We start from the raw sequence: 19157 nt of genomic DNA, 5'->3' as shown, positions 1-19157 counted from the left end.
GTGGCGCAATTGTCATAATGAACACAAATGATTATAATGAAAAGATGATAGACCACCTCACCAACAATGGTTGTTACATTAAAATAAATAAGAATCCCTTAAAAAATATCTCCAGAAACGTACAAAATATAAAAAAATCAAGCAATGACCACAATTTTAAAAATCTATTAGAAAACAACCCATGCAACCCCAGAACCTATGGAGCCCCGAAGATAAACAAAGAAGGTGTCCCCATAAGACCCATTGTCAATACTATAGGAGGTCCCACTTACCAGTTGGAAAAATACCTAGCTAAGAAATTAAAACCTCTTGTTGGCAACACTAGTTCCTTTGTCAAAGACTCCACCCACTTCATCAATGAGATCAAATATCTAAACCTAGATGCCAATGACATATTAGTTAGTTTTGATGTTAAATCTCTCTATACCAACATTACCATAGATGAAGCCATGAAAGTGATCCATAAAATCATGAACTCTGACACAACCAAATTAATTAAGGTCTATCTCAAATCTACCTTCTTTAGTTTTTGAGATGAAATTTATGAACAGATGTGCGGTGTAGCCATGGGATCCCCTCTATCTCCTATCATTTCCAATCTCTTTATGAAGGATTTTGAAACTAGGGCCATTGAATCTTCCCCATTAAAACCTAAACTTTGGAAAATGTTTTTCGATGACACTTTCATTATTTGGCCTCATGGAAGAGAAAAATTAAACACATTCCTACAACACCTAAACTATCTAATTCTATCAAATTTACCATGGAAATAGAGGAAAATGATAGCCTTCCCTTTCTTGACATCCTAATCAAAATAAACAAACATGGCTCCATATCACACTAGGTTTATCATAAGAAAACCCACACAGAACATTACCTACATGCCAACTCTCACCACCACCCATCCCAAAAAATCGATGTTCTCAACACTCTAGGAACCAGGGCCGTTCATATTTCGGATCAAGATCACTTTGAAGATGAGAAGAACCATCTTATGAATATATTCGCAGAGAATGGATACACTAAACACCAAGTTATCAAATCCTTTAGGAATGCAAAGAATCCTAAAAACAAACAACCACTAGATGATCATTTAGGCAAGGTTCACCTCCCTTACATATTAAGCGCAACAGATAAAATTATGTACAATTTAAAAAAGAGCAAAATTATAACCGCTTTCAGACCCATGAATACCATCAGCAGATGTCTAAAATCTGTGAAAGATCCCGCTAATCCCAAATGCCACAAAGGAGTTTACATGGTTCCATGTTCATGCAGAAAAACCTACATTGGAGAAACTGGTCGATCTATCCATACTAGGCTTCAAGAACATGCCGCCGATATAAAACATAACCGCTCAAAAACCTCAGCTCTGGATGAACATTCTAGTAAAGCTAATCATCAAGTTTGTATTGAAAACTCTAGTGTAGTAGCCAAAATTGATCATTACCGCCATAGAAAATTTAGAGAAGCCATAGAAATAGGTAAACGCCCTAACAACCTCAATCTAGATGAAGGATGGAAAATAAGTGACAATTGGATTCCTACTTTAACATCCTAAAATTACCCTTTCCTAACATAACCCTTCCCTCATTACGCTTGACCTTTCACCTCCCTCTCCAACCTCACTTCTCTCTCTCTACACTTCGTATTAAACACTAATCCTAATTTCCCATTCTTAAAATTTAACTATTAATTTAACTAAAAACAAATAATCATAGATAATTGTAAATAAATTTTAACAAATAAGTAAATTAGTTTCAAAAGATCATTACTAATATTAACATTAATATTAATTAATGTTAATAATATCCTTATTTATATTATTTAAACATAGTATTTTTATTATAAACCAATTCAAATTAACTTAAATTAGAGGAATTTTTATAAGAATTTCATTTAAGAAGATTGATAGGATTCTTAGTTAAAACAAAGAATCTTAGATAATTGTAAATAAAAACTTTAACAAATAATTAAATTAGTTTCAAAGTTTCAATAAGATCATTACTAATATTAACATTAATATTAATTAATATTAATACTAATCCTTATTTATATTATTTAAACATAGTATTTTAAAACCAATTCAAATTAACTTAAATTTGAGGAATTTTTATAAGAATTTCATTTAAGAAGATTGAAAGGATTCTTAGTTAAAGTTAAAATCAATTTATAGATCATAAATAAAATAAAAATTATTAAAAAATTCTAGGAACAACACTAATATTAAAAATTAATATTAATTAACACTGAGATTAAATCTTAATCATTAATTCTAGATTAATATTAAAATCAATCTAATTAATTTATTCTAAAATAGGAACAAATCCAAAATAAAATTAATTATAAAATAAAGGAAAATATAAAATTAATTATAAATAAAAACAAATATAAAAACTTTTAAATTTACTTTTATTCTCAATAAATTGAAATTAATTAAAAATCATTAAAAATAATTTTCATTATCATTATATAGTTAAATATTTTAATTTAAATCATTTTATTGTTATTATATAATTAAATTAAATCCAAATATTATAAAATAATTATGGTGCGACCGACTTCCATTCTTGTTACATCTCTTAACTCTATTTATTCAGTCCAATGAGATATGTCTTACACACATACTGATCTATCCCGATGAGCCACGATGGAGGTTCAAAACATCGATTCAAACAATTATGGATGCGACAACTCCGGACGGTGACGACGACGACGATAACGACAACGACGACAAATAATTAAACATATTATTAATAATTTAAAAAAATTAGGTTTTATAATATTAGATTTTAATATTAATGTTTATAACATCAAGGCTTACTATTGAGTTTAGCATATTAGGTTTTGGTATTAAGATTTATAATTTTAGGTTTATTAAAATTAATATTTATTAAACATTTAATTTCTAATAATTATGTTTTATAATATTAGGTTTTACTATTGTAGTTTTATTATTGGATTTAATTTTTGGTTTCGATATTAGGCTTTAATATTTACTATTAATAAATAATATTAATATTATTTACTTTCTAATAATTAGGTTTTATAATATTAAGTGTAAAATATTGGTTTTTTTATATTAGGGTTTTAATATTTGATTTTAAATCTAGTCAACCATATTTAATATGTTCAACTATATTTGATTATGTTTGGCTTAATGATTAATAGTAATAATGAAACATGTTGTGACATTGGAATGGTAGAAAAATAAATTTAATGTTGCATTGTGACGAGCATTGTCATAATGTGATAATATTATTGGAATGTTACATTAGATTGCAACTTAGTCAACGTCACATTGTGGCATTAAAAAAATAGTCATCAACATTTACTAATGTTGTTGACTATGTTTCACTATGTTTGATAGTCAACACTCCTCATCTCTAGTTAAATTTATAAATATTAATAGTTAAACATAGTAAATCACATTAGCGAATTTATTTACAAAAAGTGAACATTGGTAATAATTTTCTAAATAGTTGACCATGATCAAATTTGGTCAACCATATGTTTATCATAGTCATCCTGAGTCTATATAACTCAACCCTATGCAATTATAATCAAGCATCATTCACCAAAGCGAAACATTCTCAACTTTACATAGCTGAGGTCATCCTTAATCAATCACAATCAAAATAGATAATAGTAATAATATGAATATTAACAAAGTTGAAGAAGATGAATAATAATAATAACAATAATGATATTAATATTAATATTAATAATAATTTTGACTACTCTGTTATTATCATTATTATTATTATTATTATTGAGCACATTATTAATAGTTTATAATATTAAGTTTTATAACATTAAGTTTCAAATATTACACTTCATAATATTATATTTCAAATATTATGCTTTTAGCATTGAGGTTTAATATTAGGATTAAAATATTGCGTTTTAATTTGAGGTTTATTAATATTAATAAATAATATTAATAATTTTGTGGTTTAATATTAGGTTTTAATTGTAGATTTCAATGTCAGAGTTCACTGATTTAATTGAATACTTATCTTACACTTATATAAATATTATAATTATATAATAATGAATAATAATATTAATTAGGGTTTGTAGATTTTTGTGGCAATGATTTTGAATTTCCAAAATATTAATATTAAGTCGGTATCATACACCTAATAATTATTAATGTGGTTAATATATGTCTAACCTAATAATTATTAATGTGGTTAATATATGTCTATCTGTGTATATCATCCACTTTTACTAATATGGTTGTGCTACTTTAAATATGAATAACTTTAATAATGAAATTATTTATCAATCACATTATTTATGACCATCCATTTGAATTATAAAAAAAATATCCTACTTAATTTGAGATCTACACTACATTATTTCACATTTAAATTGAAACACTTAATTTGAGTTTGGAGCACTTAATTTGTCCATAAAGTCCTAGATAATTGAGCGTAATTCCATCACATATTCCATTTTATTTAATGTATAGAACAATGTTATCATAACCAAACTGGCGATCAAACTGAAAAACCTTGTGCCCTAGGAACTGGTTTACCAAAAACACATAAAATACTCATATTTTAATGAAAAACATATATATATATATATATATATATATATACATGTGCATTCATATGAATCCAAACCATTTATACACAGATAAGCAAAAGTTCTCATTTATATAGCACTAAGTGCAATCAATCCCCAAACCAAAAACACCGAAAACACATCAATAAATAGGCTCTAAATGGCCTCTATCATCCAAAAAGAATCATGCTACAACAAATATCTACATGTTAGCAAAATCATTGCCTATATTGGGATTTTCATCATCAATATAACCCTCTAAGCATTAAAATAAGATAGAAAAGGCGTAGCATGTAAAGTCAAGATTTTTCTTGAGCGATGGGTACATTTTTAATAGAGTCATGATAGAGGAGTCTGACAACTAATGTCACTAACATCAAAGTACATATGGGCATTGCTGATATTTATTAAATACTAGTTCCTTACCCTCACACATGAGAAAACCCAATGGAAACGTTGTGATCCCCCACAATCCTGATATCCTGAAAAATTGTTAATTATGTTCTATTTTGAGTGAAATCTAAAATTCTATTTTCTTTCTATGAAATCCAATGAGACTGGAATTACTCTCAAACATGTGAGTCATTTCATGGTAATGTTAAAAATTTAAGTAAAATGATGGAAATGAAATATTAAGGAGAATGTCACTTTTACTTACCGGTCGGTTTGGTACCAAACTGGCCTATTCCGCGTGAGAGGTCCGATTGACACTAGTTTTGGGCCAAGAAATGTCGTACCGACCAGTTCCACCGGTTCTGGTTCAGTTCTAATAACATTGATATAGAATAAATTGAATTTCAACATATGGATCTGATTTCTAAAATATTCTAAAATCTACAATCTACCTTGAGATTTTCTTATTCTATTATTTAACTTGCAAATTACCTTTTTTATTCTCCTATTAAACTTAAAAATAACCATCATTTAATTATAAATGTCTTTAATAATAAAATTATTTATTTAAATATCATATATAATTTTGTGTACAATTATATAATTCTGTATTAAAAAAATAATAATTTGAAATCTACCCCATTTTATTTTTCTAACTAAAACACTTAATTTATATTTAAATATTTAATCTTTATATACAACTCTACAACCTAATTTAATTATTTCAAAATATTGTTGAAATATCACAAATATACCCAATGGCAAAGAATAATTCAATCAAATTCCTCATATTTTCCGAATACTAAAAAACTGACATACACATTAAATTTTACATATTATTTTATTATTTAAGATTTACTTATTTTATTGGACTTATTCTATTATTCAACTTACAAATTACAAGTATTCATCTCTTTAGGAGACGGTTTACCTTCATATAATTATGAATAACTTATTTACAAGTGCTCATCTCTTTAGGAGACCACTTACCTTTATTTAATTATGAATTTTGATAATGAGAATAACTTATTTACAAGTGCTCATCTCTTTAGGAGACCACCTACCTTTATTTAATTATGAATTTTGATAATGAGAAAATTATCACCAGCTATCATCTGAGATTTACGGTTGTACGTAGCCATATATTTCTGAATTGTTAGCAGTTGTACAGAATGATAGGTAAAATGTCGTAAATCTACCTCAGATTTCTTTTGCGCAGTTAAGATCCACTTTTCACTTTTTCCCATACATGTCGATATTCATCGGATAATATGAACCTTCTGATTCAATGATCTACCAGGACATTCAACTATTTAATTTGTTAATGGCTGAGATTCCCATGTTGTATTGAATTTCCTATTAAATATTAAACTAGCATCCGTCTCTGTCTGCCTACACATGGCCCGAATCTGTAATTTTCTATCCTGATAAAGCAGCGTACCAATACCTATACCTAACTCAGAGTAGTTGATGGACTATGTTGACAAGTCAAAAAAAGCCACGTGAGATATATGGGCTGTTTGTGCTTTTACGGTTGGTTGGATTGTCAAGTTGCCGGCTCGCTCATCTTGCTCACTGAAGGTGAGATATGCCAAGGTGCTGGAGTTGCATCATGAAGATATATCTACCTCTTTAGACTTAGTAGGAACATTTATGTTCATGGTTTTGTTTGTTTTTGAAATCACTAATATGGTTATAAATAGCAATGTTTTTGGATTTCATATTATTAGTATTTGTTTCACTTTATTAAAGGTAATCAATTGATTTTCAAGAATAAGTAGCATAAAAGCTTTAGTTGTTAGGAATAGAGTTGTCTTATTTTTTGGAGTTTCCGATATTTGAATCTCATGTTTAAATTTGTGGTGAAATTTTCATTTGTGTTATTTAAACTACTTTTTTGAATGTATATATGGATTAGAGAAATTACATAGGACCGGAAAAGCTTCCAAAAAGTCGCACTAAAGACAACTAGGTTAAGAATTACTTACTAAAATACCATTTAGTTATAAAATAGTTGTTAGGAATTTGTCTATTTTAATTTTATATATTATTTGAGGCCTTGGCCTTGGTTGTATCTCAGGCCACTATGATCAAAATGCATCGCCTCGCCTGGCGTCAAATATGCACTTGCACAAACTACATTAACGTGGATCTGCTCATGGCTTGCATGACATAGACCCATTTCCCAGGTTTGCAACTCCACAGGCAAACTCGAACCAGGTCAGAGAAAAACATAACTAGGTTGACCTATAGGCAAACCCTAACAAAAGGTGAGGCTCGCGACCTCCCTCACCAAACCTCGACAAAGGTTAGAGATACATGACCCCTCTAGTGGCTTTGAAATTAGGAACTCGGCCCACTCTTCCACCCACACCTACCCCACTAGCACAAAAGGAGATGTAGACATCATAGGCCACTTCAAACACCACCAGATTTATAGTGGAACAAGAGTTGAAAATATGGAGGGTCTTAATCAACCCTAAGCAGCAAAGCCCCCAAATGCGGTCAGCCGGGCCAAAGTTGTCATCATTATATATATAAAAAATTCATTATTATATATATAGTAAATGAATATAATATTTGCAAAATAATTTTTGTTAGACTATGATTTTGTTTTTGGTTAAAATTTGTTTTTAAATGCATAAATATTTTGAAAATTTATGCACTAAATTTGTGAAGAATTTATAACTCAAATTTATGATTCTAAAATATCTTATTAAATTTAGAAAAATTTGAAGTGAAAAACATAAATAATTAAATTAATATAAAAGTTATATTTAAACCAAAAATTATAAATCAATATTGATATAACATTAATATTATTTTGTTAATTGCACATCTATATGACTAATATCATTTAGTTAATTAAATTTATTTTTAATAATGGAGAAGAATTTATTATTTTTATAATTCAATTCCAATTAATAACCTATATTAACCTATTATAAAATGTAAAACCCTAAAATATATTTTTCTGATCGCTGGAGAATGTGATGATTACCTTTCAAAGGGAAAAATTGCTCATTATCATTTTAAATTTTTCCACGCAACATCTCTAGCGGACCTACCCTAATGGTCCGCACACCACCTGACTCAACTACGATCACTTCCTGCCATGCAAATAATCTTGAGTATTTGATTTAAGAGCGAATTACGGCCGGGGAGGAATACATTGACTTTTGAAGATCTCATGTAATGACAAATTACGACACGGGAGGAATCTCATTGGCAAACTATTGTAAACCGTGGTCCATGGAAATACAACATAGAAAACCACCACACAAGTACACACAGGAATTTCGATAATGAGATGTGAGGGTGATAATTGTTTTCTAGGATTGAATTGAGGGTAAATAAAAATATGTGTATCCAGTAAAGTATAATAGAAGTAGAAATTTAGATAATAGTTAAAAGTAATAATTGGAATACCACCACACACAAGCACAAACAGAAATTTTGATAATGAAAGGTAAGGGTGATAATTGTTTATTACGGTTGAATTGATATTAAACATAAATACGTGTAATAATAAATATGTGTAATAATTGTTTAAGAGATTTTGAATTTATAGTAAATGAGTGAATATAATTCAGTAAATCATTGTACATGCACAATACAAGGATATTGTTTATGGAGGTTACAAATTTATTTGGAAAGTTATTTTTGGCCGGAATTTTTTATTTTTTTCATAAAACTTGATTATAAGAATGTTTCAATTATTTATTGTTTTTGGTGGGTATCAAAAAATCTCTTGAGTATGCAAAATCTTGAAGATAGACAATTGTGACTAAAATTTCTGTTGGATTTTTGCAAAATTCATATCAGAATTTCTAGTATTTTCTTTAATAAACTACTCTCAACAAAAATTTAAAATTTCCACTATTTTCCTTCATAAATTTTTTACTAAATTTTAATTAATAAGAAATTGACCTGATGTTAAACTAATTCATTATAGACAAATATTAAAAATAAGTCAAAATCATCTGATATTTTAATTTAGCTTATCAATTTAAAAAAAAAAATTAATCATTAAAATTATTTAACATATAAATCTAATAGTATGAGGAGGCCACTGAAATTCTTTTTTAATATATTTAATGAGAGAGATGAGAAGACATGTATTTAATGGCAAAAATTATAAAATACATATTCCATTACTAATTGTAATAAAGTAATCAAAGAAAATTGAAATAAAGTAATCAAACACAATGCTTTTCTAATTAGACTTCCCAATACAATATATATCTCGCAATCTCGCACGAGAAGTGATATGGGATGGCTACCTGTAGGGTTTCAGCTTCATCACTGATTTAGCAACCTCGTCATTGCTTTGATATCCAATAACTTATTTAAGGTAGACTGAGTTTTGGGCATCGTTTTCCAATGGATTGGCCGGAACCAATACAGAGAGTTCAGTGTATTGCGGAAAGCGGCGTCCAATGCTTGCCTTCTAGATACATCAGGCCTGATGAAGAGAAGCCCATCTGGCAACGGGTGGTGGAAGAGGAAATCCCTGTTGAAGTCATAATTTCAACGCAGTCGTATGTTCTCACCCAAAACCGCCAGAACAAAACCACAAACCAACTTGAGATTTATCGCACCGCCTTCCAGCGTAAAGTTGTTTCCGTATTTTCGACTCCGATACGATTTGGTGCAAACGCGTGGCTCTCACCATACGTCAGCAAGTTTCACTTTTCGGGAGCTATCGTTCACTCAAGTGAGGCCTTCCGATATCTCCGTCCGCCGTTCGATTGTCTCCAGTGTTTTTGTCTGTTGATTGCTCAAACCTGCATACGGCAAATATTAACTATGTTGGGTGGAGTAAAACTAAGTTTTTCGTTGACCATACCTTTCATTTAATAAACTGTCATATGCGTAGGTGAAGTTTTAATGTTTCTTTTATGCGGGAGGTATGGGCATATATTATATATGTGTTATATGTTTTTCGTTGACCATATATGTTGTAAAACCCACGGTTGTAAAAAAAATCTTTTGTATTAAGTTTTTTATTATTGCGAGCCAAGTGAAATATATGCTCGTTGTTGTGCAGCGAAAGTGAAGAGAGAATTTGCACAGCAGTGCATGAAGAAAAGAACAGAGAGGAGCGCACATGGTTTTGTAAGCCTGTGTAAATTTTGTTTTTACAGCAGTATGTAAAAGAAGGTTTTACACCAGTAAGTAATATGTTTTCACAGCAGTGAATGTAAATGAGAGTTTTACCCAGCAGAGTAAATTCTCATGTGGAGACAGAGTGAATTTTTTTTTTGTTGAATGTTTTTTTTGTTGTGGTGAATCTCTCTCAGCAAAGAGGATGAATGGAAATGTTTTATGGTGGTGAAATACTCTGTTCCTCAGTAAAAAAAATTTAAGCTTCCCTGTGCTCAAAAAGATCCTGGAAAGGTAGAAACAGAACATTGCCTCTGTGGAGTTTATTTTTATGTGTTTTTGAGATTTTCTCATCAAAAATCCCCCACAGTGGTAACAGAGCGGGCTTAGGCTCTTTAAAGAAGATAAAGAAGCTGAAGGGAGAAGGTTGTTGCTGCAGCAAAACTTCTCAGGCAGTTAGAAGACTCAGACAGCGAAGGATTCAGGTATTCTTCAAAGCTTTCTTGTTTGTTACTGTTGAAACAGTCAGTGTTTAAACACACAGTGAAGGATTTAGAGGCATAGATCAGAATGCAAGGAATGGCCAGCACAAGCACTGGGATGGGTATGTTTAACACCCAGCTCCCACAGTTTAATGGGAAAAACTATGACTATTGGGCAATAACTATGACAGCCCTGTTTGCCTCCCAAGACTTATGGGAAATAGTTGAGGAAGGTTTTGAACAACCAGCAGATGAAACTGAGTTTAATAGATTAACTCCAGCAGAGAGAGATCTGCTGAAGAGCAATAGGAAGAAGGATTCAAAAGCCCGTATGTTGTTGTATCTAGCAGTAGACCAGAGTGTGTTTCCAAGGTTAGCAGCAGCTAAGACAGCAAAGCATGGCAAACCCTCAAGACAGCCTATCAAGGCATGGAGAGAGTGAAGACAGCAAAACTACAATTGCTGAGAAAGGATTTTGAGAACTTGAACATGAAGGAGTCAGATAACATTGACTCATTCTTCACTCATGTGATTGGTGTAATCACACAAATGAGAACTCATGGAGAAACCATTGAAGATGGAAGGATTATGGAGAAAATATTGAGGGTCTTACCCTCAAAGTTTGATGCCATAGTCACCACCATTGAAGAGACAAAGGATCTCTCAAATTATTTAGTTGATGAGCTACATGCATCACTGATAACACATGAGCAGAGGTTGAGTAGGAATGAAAACTCATCTCTTGAGCAAGCCTTCAAGACCCAGATGTCCTTTGGAAGAGGAAGAGGTCAAGGAAGAGGAAACCGAAGAGGAAGAGGCAGAAGCCAGAACAAAGGTGGAAGGAACAGCCCATCAAATGCACAAGGAAGAGGCAGCAATACAAATCAGAACCAAGGCCAAGGCAGCAGCCAACAAAGAGAACAGTATCATGCTCAAGGACAAAGGTATGATAAATCTAATGTTCAATGCTATTATTGCAAAAAGTATGGACATTATGCAAGTGATTGTAGAAAGAAACAGCATGATATGAACAGTAGACAAAATGCAAATGTTACAAGAGAAAACAACAGTCAAAATAATGTGTTGTTAGCCTGTAACATGGCTGAAACAAACAGTGAGGACATTTGGTTTTTAGACTCAGGTTGCAGCAACCATATGACGGGAAACATAGCCTTCTTTTCTGCCCTAGATAAAAATGTGAAATCAGAAGTCACACTAGGAACTGATAGTAAAATCTCTGTTATGGGAAAAGGAGAGATAAAAATATTTACAAAGCAAGGAGAAAAGAAAACCATAGCAGATGTCTACTATGTCTCTGGAATGAGATGTAACCTCTTGAGTATTAGACAGCTTGTTCATAAGGGGTACAATGTTTTCTTTAAAAATGATGTGTGCATCATCATGGATATAGCACCCAGCAAACGATGCATTGCTGAAGTAAAAATGACAAGGAACAGGATGTTCCCTCTCAGGATCAGGGCAGATTTGAAAAACAAAAATGTAATTGCAGCAGTTACCCAAGAGGCCTTCCAAAGCGTGCCAAAGGATGAAAATTGGTTGTGGCACTTGAGATTTGGTCATCTCAATTTTGGAGGTCTAAATTTGTTGAGCAGGAAAGGAATGGTAAGAGGATTACCATTGATAGAGAAACCAGACAGCCTTTGTGAAGGCTGCATATTGGGAAAACAACATAGAGAAAGTTTTCCATCATGTAAAAGCATAAGGGCAAAGGCACCCTTAGAAATCATCCACTCAGATTTATGTGGACCAATGCAAGCTCCATCATTAGCAGGCAGCCAATATTTCCTAACATTCATTGATGACTTTACAAGAAAGACTTGGATATATTTCCTTAAAAACAAAAGTGAAGTGTTTGAGAAATTCCAAAACTTCAAGGCATTTGTGGAAAACCAAAGTGGGCTGCATATTAAAGTTTTGAGAACTGATAGAGGAGGTGAGTATATCTCCAAGGAATTCCTAAGATTTTGTAGAGAAAATGGAATTCACAAACAATTTACAGCAAGGTACACTCCGCAGCAAAATGGAGTTGCTGAAAGGAAGAACAGGACCATCATGGATATGGCGAGGAGCATGTTGAAGGCAAAGCATTTGCCAAATGATTATTGGGTTGAAGCTGTAAATTGTGCAGTGTATATTTTGAACAGGTGTCTTACAAAAGCAGTGATGAAAAAAGTGCCGGAAGAGGCATGGAGTGGGAGAAAGCAAGGAGTCACCCACATGAGAGTTTTTGGATGTGTGGCCTATGCACACATACCAGATCAGCTAAGGAGGAAGTTGGACAGCAAAGGGGAGAAATGTCTATTCATTGGATACAATGAGGAATCCAAAGCTTACAGGTTGTATATTCCATCCTCCAAGAAGTTTTTTGTTAGCAGAGATGTTCAATTCATTGAAGAGGAAGCTTGGGATGGAAGCATAGAGAAGACAGTTAATGTTAAAAACTATTTGCCTCATGATGAAGATGATGAGGAGGTGGCTGAAATGCATCCCCAAACAGCAGCGCCAACACAAGGACAGCAAGGGACACCATTGAGGATAAATGAAAGTGCTTCTCCAAGCACACCACAAGGAGGAAATTCAAGTGCATCTTCAAGCACTTGCACACCAAATGAAAGAGGTAAGAAGTTCAGAAACTTAAGTGACATTTATGATGAAGGAATGAATTCCTTATTTGCCTTGTATTGTCATGTTGATGATCCTATTCATTTCGAGGATGCAATTAAAGATAGGAAATGGATAGAAGCTATGAATGAGGAGATGAATGCCATAGAGAGAAACAAAACATGGGATTTGGTTGAGCTACCAAGAGGCAAAGAAGTCATTGGTGTGAAATGGGTCTACAAGACCAAAAGCAATGCTGAAGGCAAGATAGAAAGGCACAAGGCAAGGCTGGTTGTCAAAGGGTACAAGCAGCAATATGGGAGAGATTATGAGGAGACTTTCGCACCGGTTGCAAGAATGGAAACCGTGAGAGCAGTGCTGTCCATAGCAGCACAAAACAAATGGAAAGTCTACCAAATGGACGTGAAGTCAGCATTCCTAAATGGAGTGTTAAAGGAAGAGGTTTATGTTGAACAGCCTCTTGGTTATGAGAAGAAAGGTGAAGAGCACAAAGTGTGCAAATTGAAGAAAGCTCTTTATGGGCTTAAGCAAGCACAAAGAGCATGGTACAGCAGGATAGATTCATATCTATTAGATAATGAATTCGACAAGTGTGAAGGAGAACCCACCGTCTACATCAAAGAAAAAGATGGTAAAATTTTGATTGTTGTCTTGTATGTTGATGATGTTATTTTCACAGGCAATGATGTTTATCTTATTGAGAATTTTAAATCAGTCATGAAAGAGGAATTTGAAATGACTGACATGGGTTTCTTGAGATACTTCTTAGGCATAGAAGTAGATCAAAATGAAAAAGGAATTTTTATCTCACAAGCAAGATATATAAATCAAGTATTGAGCAGATTTAACATGCAAGAATGCAAGGCAGCGATCACTCCCACAGTAATGGGATTAAAACTCAGCAGAGAGGACAGTAGCAAGGACTTTGATCCTAGTTTGTACAAGAGTATTGTAGGCAGCCTTATGTATTTAACAGCTACTAGGCCTGACATTATGCATGCTGTTAGTTTAATTTCCAGATTCATGGAGAGGCCAAAGGAGGCACATTGGCAGGCAGCAAAAAGAATTTTGAGGTATGTCAAAGGTACCAAAATGTTTGGAATTTTATATAATGTCTCAGAGCATTCAGATTTGGTTGGATACACTGATAGCGATTGGGCTGGAAGTGTAGATGATCGGAAAAGCACTTCCGGTTATGTTTTTAATATGGGTTCAGGAGCCATTTCATGGGCTTCTAAGAAGCAGTCCATTGTAGCATTGTCTACAGCAGAGGCTGAATATGTGGCAGCTACAGCAGCAGCATGTCAAGCAGTGTGGATGAGAAGAATGTTGAGAAGCTTAGGCCAAGAGCTGGCAAAAACGACAGCGATTTTTTGTGACAATATCTCAGCTATTGCATTGTCAAAGAATTCAGTGTTTCATAAGAGAACGAAGCACATTGATACAAGGTTTCACTATATCAGAGAATTGGTGAACAATGGAGAAATTGTCCTAGAACATTGTAGGACCCAAGAACAGGTAGCAGACATCTTGACAAAGCCACTGGATCAGAAAAGCTTTGAATTTTTGAGAAAGTGTTTGGGTATGACCGAATGCCCAGCAGTTGAAATTAAAGGGGAGTGTTGAAGTCATAATTTCAACGCAGCCGTACGTTCTCACCCAAAACCGCCAGAACAAAACCACAAACCAACTTGAGATTTATCGCACCGCCTTCCAGCGTAAAGCTGTTTCCGTATTTTCGACTCCGATACGATTTGGTGCAGACGCGTGGCTCTCACCATACGTCAGCAAGTTTCACTTTTCGGGAGCTATCGTTCACTCAAGTGAGGCCTTCTGATATCTCCGTCCGCCGTTCGATTGTCTCCAGTGTTTTTGTCCGTTGATTGCTCAAACCTGCATACGGCAAATATTAACTATGTTGCGTGGAGTAAAACTAAGTTTTTCGTTGACCATACCTTTCATTTAATAAACTGTCATATGCGTAGGTGAAGTTTTAATGTTTCTTTTATGCGGGAGGTATGGGCATATATTATATATGTGTTATATTTCTTTTAAAAAAAAGGAGCGTTGACCATATATGTTGTAAAACCCACGGTTGTAAAAAAAAGGTCTTTTGTATTAAGTTTTTATTATTACGAGCCAAGTGAAATATATGCTCGTTGTTGTATTGGTTATATGTGTGAGAGTTCGGGGGCAGCGAAAGTGAAGAGAGAATTTGCACAGCAGTGCATGAAGAAAAGAACAGAGAGGAGCGCACATGGTTTTGTAAGCCTGTGTAAATTTTGTTTTTACAGCAGTATGTAAAAGAAGGTTTTACACCAGTAAGTAATATGTTTTCACAGCAGTGAATGTAAATGAAAGTTTTACCCAGCAGAGTAAATTCTCATGTGGAGACAGAGTGAATGTTTTTTTTGTTGAATGTTTTTTTTTGTTGTGGTGAATCCCTCTTAGCAAAGAGGATGAATATGTATCAGGTATATATTTTAATGAATGGAACTGTTTTATGGTGGTGAAATACTCTGTTCCTCAGTAAATTTTTTTTAAACTTCCCTGTGCTCAAAAAGATCCTGGAAAGATAGAAACAGAGCATTGCCTCTGTGGAGTTTATTTTTATGTGTTTTTGGGATTTTCCCATCAAAAATCCCCAACAATACCCATCATAACCTCTCGGGCCTGTATGACGGACGCCGCAGGAAGACCATGGAAGAAATAGCAAATGCATGCAGGGAGTGGGGATTCTTCCAAGTGATTAACCATGGGATTTCTCCGGAGCAGCTCGAGGCCGGAAGTGAGGCGTCGAGGGAGTTCTTTCGTCTCCCATTGGAGGAGAAGCAAAAGCACGCCAATGATCCTGTGACTTATGTTGGATATGGTAGTCGAATTGGTGTGCACAAAGGCGGGGCACTCTCGATTGGGGGGATTACTATTATCATCATTTTTTGCCGCTTTGCATACGAGAGGAGCACAGATGGCCTTCTAAACCAGAGCAATATAGGTGACGAAGGGTTCATCTATGTGTTGGCCCCTTTGAATATTGCAGTTTTCGTTCTTCTTCTTGCATTGTTTTTAGTTGTTTGTTTGGTTTCGATTATTATAGTTTATGGGACATAATATTTATAGGTTGGATTGAACAAAACTATAGACCGATTTGTTTTTTTATGGATTCATCTATGTGTTGGCCCCTTTGAATATTGCAGTTTTCGTGCTTCTTCTTGGATTGTTTCCACTTGTTTGTTTGATTTCAATTATTACAGTTCATGGGAAATCATATTTATAGGTTGGATTGAACAAAACTGTAGACCGATTTGTTTTTTATTTGATTTTCCACATTTGGTCCGACATATCAGAAGAAGAACCAGTACCTTATTAAGCCTGGATATCGGTATTGATTATTATGATGTGCTTCTCAGTTTGGGACAGTTTGGGGACATTCTTTTGCATGCCGCTTCATGGAACAGAACTTACACAGATTTATGCATAATATATTATTTGTTTTATACTCTATAAGTGGTTTTGTAAGATGTATAGGAAACAGGAAAGGAGTTACAATATATTTTTAAATATAATTTTTTCGTACCTAGACACTTTCGGACCTTTGAACTCATAAAAGATCTGAATTTCTGGTTTTTTATTTGTAGATAGTATTTTCTGTTAATATATTAAGATCTGAATTTCTGGTTTTTATATTTGTAGATAGTATTTTCCGTTATATATTAGTCAACATCATAATGAGCTAGAATGGATTTAGTTAATGAGACGTTTTGTTATTAGTATTTTTTTTATTGAAAGATCATATAGTGAAATCTCCTCCATACTTTTGAGTTAGGCCTTGCTAATTTCCCTGGTAAGTAAATCTCTACCTAAACTCATATCACTAAACTACATTAAATCACATTAAAAAAAATAGCTACAATGAATTTGAATTGGACATAAAAAATATAAATGCTTTCGTGGGTAGTATTTTAGTTAATAGGCACCGGTATGTTTGAATTGGCGATTTTCGTTAACTTAGATTTTACAAAATTAGTCACATGTTTATTAACATCCTTGTTCAACCGGTTAACCTAAAATTACAATAAATAAGAATCTGCTGGCTTGGATTCAAAGCTTTTTTATAAGTGTATGCAGTCATGAAACATCGATAATGTTTTCTCAGTTTGTGATATTTGCTTAAATAACAGGGCTAGAATGAAGGAGTACTGTGAAGAAACGTTGGAGCTTTGCAAGACCTTGCTATCTGTGTTTTCAGAGAATCTGGGCCTTCCTCCGGACTATCTAAAGGAAGCTTTTGGCAATGACGAGAGCATTGGAATTTGCGTTCGAATCAATTATTATCCCGTGTGTCCACAGCCGGAACTGACTTATGGGCTGTCCCCTCACTCCGACCCTGGAGGAATAACCGTTCTACTACAGAATGATGTTGTTGGCTTGCAGGTTCGAAAAAAAGATTATTGGGTGCCCGTGCGCCCTGTTGCTAATGCTTTGACGATAAACCTAGGCGATCAAATAGAGGTGAGTGCTTCAAATAATATTTTGTTTCAAGTGGACAAGGTGCTTTCAGGTTTCTTATTATCTTTTGCGCAGATATTGACAAACGGAATTTACAAAAGCGTTGAACACAGTTGCGTTGTTAACAAGAAGAAGGAACGAATGTCGATTGTAGTTTTCTGTAACCCTAATGGGGAAAAGGAAGTCGGGCCTATAAAGGAGCTGATCGATGAATCCAGCCCTCCAAGATACGGGCAGATGACGTTTAATGAATACAGGAAGTTCCTTCGAACTACTGGAAATAAAGGAAAGTCCTACGTAAATTCCACCATAAATTTTCGATAGAATAGTAACATCATACTCTTCTAATTATTGTAACGGTTTATCATAGAGCATTTCCATTGCCTCTGTACTTGTTGGTTCGCCTGTATTTAGATAATCATACTTCTCTGGACTTGAGAAAATACTACTTGTTTAAGGATATATCCGGATGTAAGTCTCCTGTTATCTCAATGTATATATACTTGTGGGTTTAATGTTTGAATGAATATATATACCTATGTTTGTGTATTAAGTAATGTTTGCCTAGTCTCCCGTTATCTGATTGTAAATATATTTCTGTGATAAGTAATGTTTGCATTCTCAGCGTCTGGCTGTTCTTAAAAGAATTGAAATGGCAGTTCAGGAGTCCTGAGAAGGACCCGAGGGAAAACGTATATTATGGCGTTTCTGTCAAAACAGTTGACAGACCTGCCACAAACTTGCTTCTGGCGTGGAGAGTGAAGAACGTCCCATGTGACAAGAACCCGAGGAAAAGATGCTCGAGGCGATAAATTTGACTAAAATTAGTATCCGAAAAGTCTGCTGCTCTCCCACTGAACGACGAGAGGTGCAGACAATTTTTATGTCTGATGGTTTCAATGTAAGCGTGATTAGTTAGGCATATAAATCAGCGAGCACCAACAACAGCAAGAGTGGTTGAAATGAAATACCGACGCTTTACGATCAGAAATTAACTTCAAAATCTTCGCTGAAGTTTCGGATATCAGAAAAGCTTTTTCAGTAGTGTCGTAATTGCATATGCTTATTTGCGTCCTCTCTAACAATGTAGCATTTGTTTGACTGCTCTCGATTATAAAGTAAGAAAAAATAGTTAAGATTCCTAATACCCTTGGATTAAAATGGGATGCGTTTTAATTTATCTAATCATTCGATAAATGATAAGGGACATAATCAAATAAGTAAATTTTACAGTTTTTTTATTATTATTTTATTTTATATTCTCTATTAATTTTTTAATATTAAATAATAAAAGAAAATGTTTAATATTAAATAAAAAAATAAAAAATGATATATATATTACAGGATAACATTTTTCCTATACTAAGTTGTAAAGTAAGTTCACAGACATTTAACTATAAAAAAACAATTTTTTTGGCTTATTTTCAACTAATTAAAAACTATTTTTTT

At 33.3% G+C, this 19157-nt stretch overlaps 1 pseudogene; it reads left to right on the top strand.

Moving 5' to 3' along the window:
• Positions 1-9351: 9351 nt before the first annotated feature.
• LOC149201533 (jasmonate-induced oxygenase 1-like) lies at positions 9352-18032 on the top strand (annotated as a pseudogene).
• Positions 18033-19157: the final 1125 nt, after the last annotated feature.

Source organism: Pinus tabuliformis, chromosome 2_1 (genome assembly GCF_031772625.1).
Source record: "Pinus tabuliformis cultivar Carrire ecotype Pingquan chromosome 2_1, CPIR1, whole genome shotgun sequence".
In the NCBI taxonomy this organism is placed as follows: Eukaryota; Viridiplantae; Streptophyta; class Pinopsida; order Pinales; family Pinaceae; genus Pinus; species Pinus tabuliformis.
The sequence above is the reverse complement of the archived record's forward strand: the minus strand, read 5'-3'. Positions and strand labels throughout refer to the sequence as shown.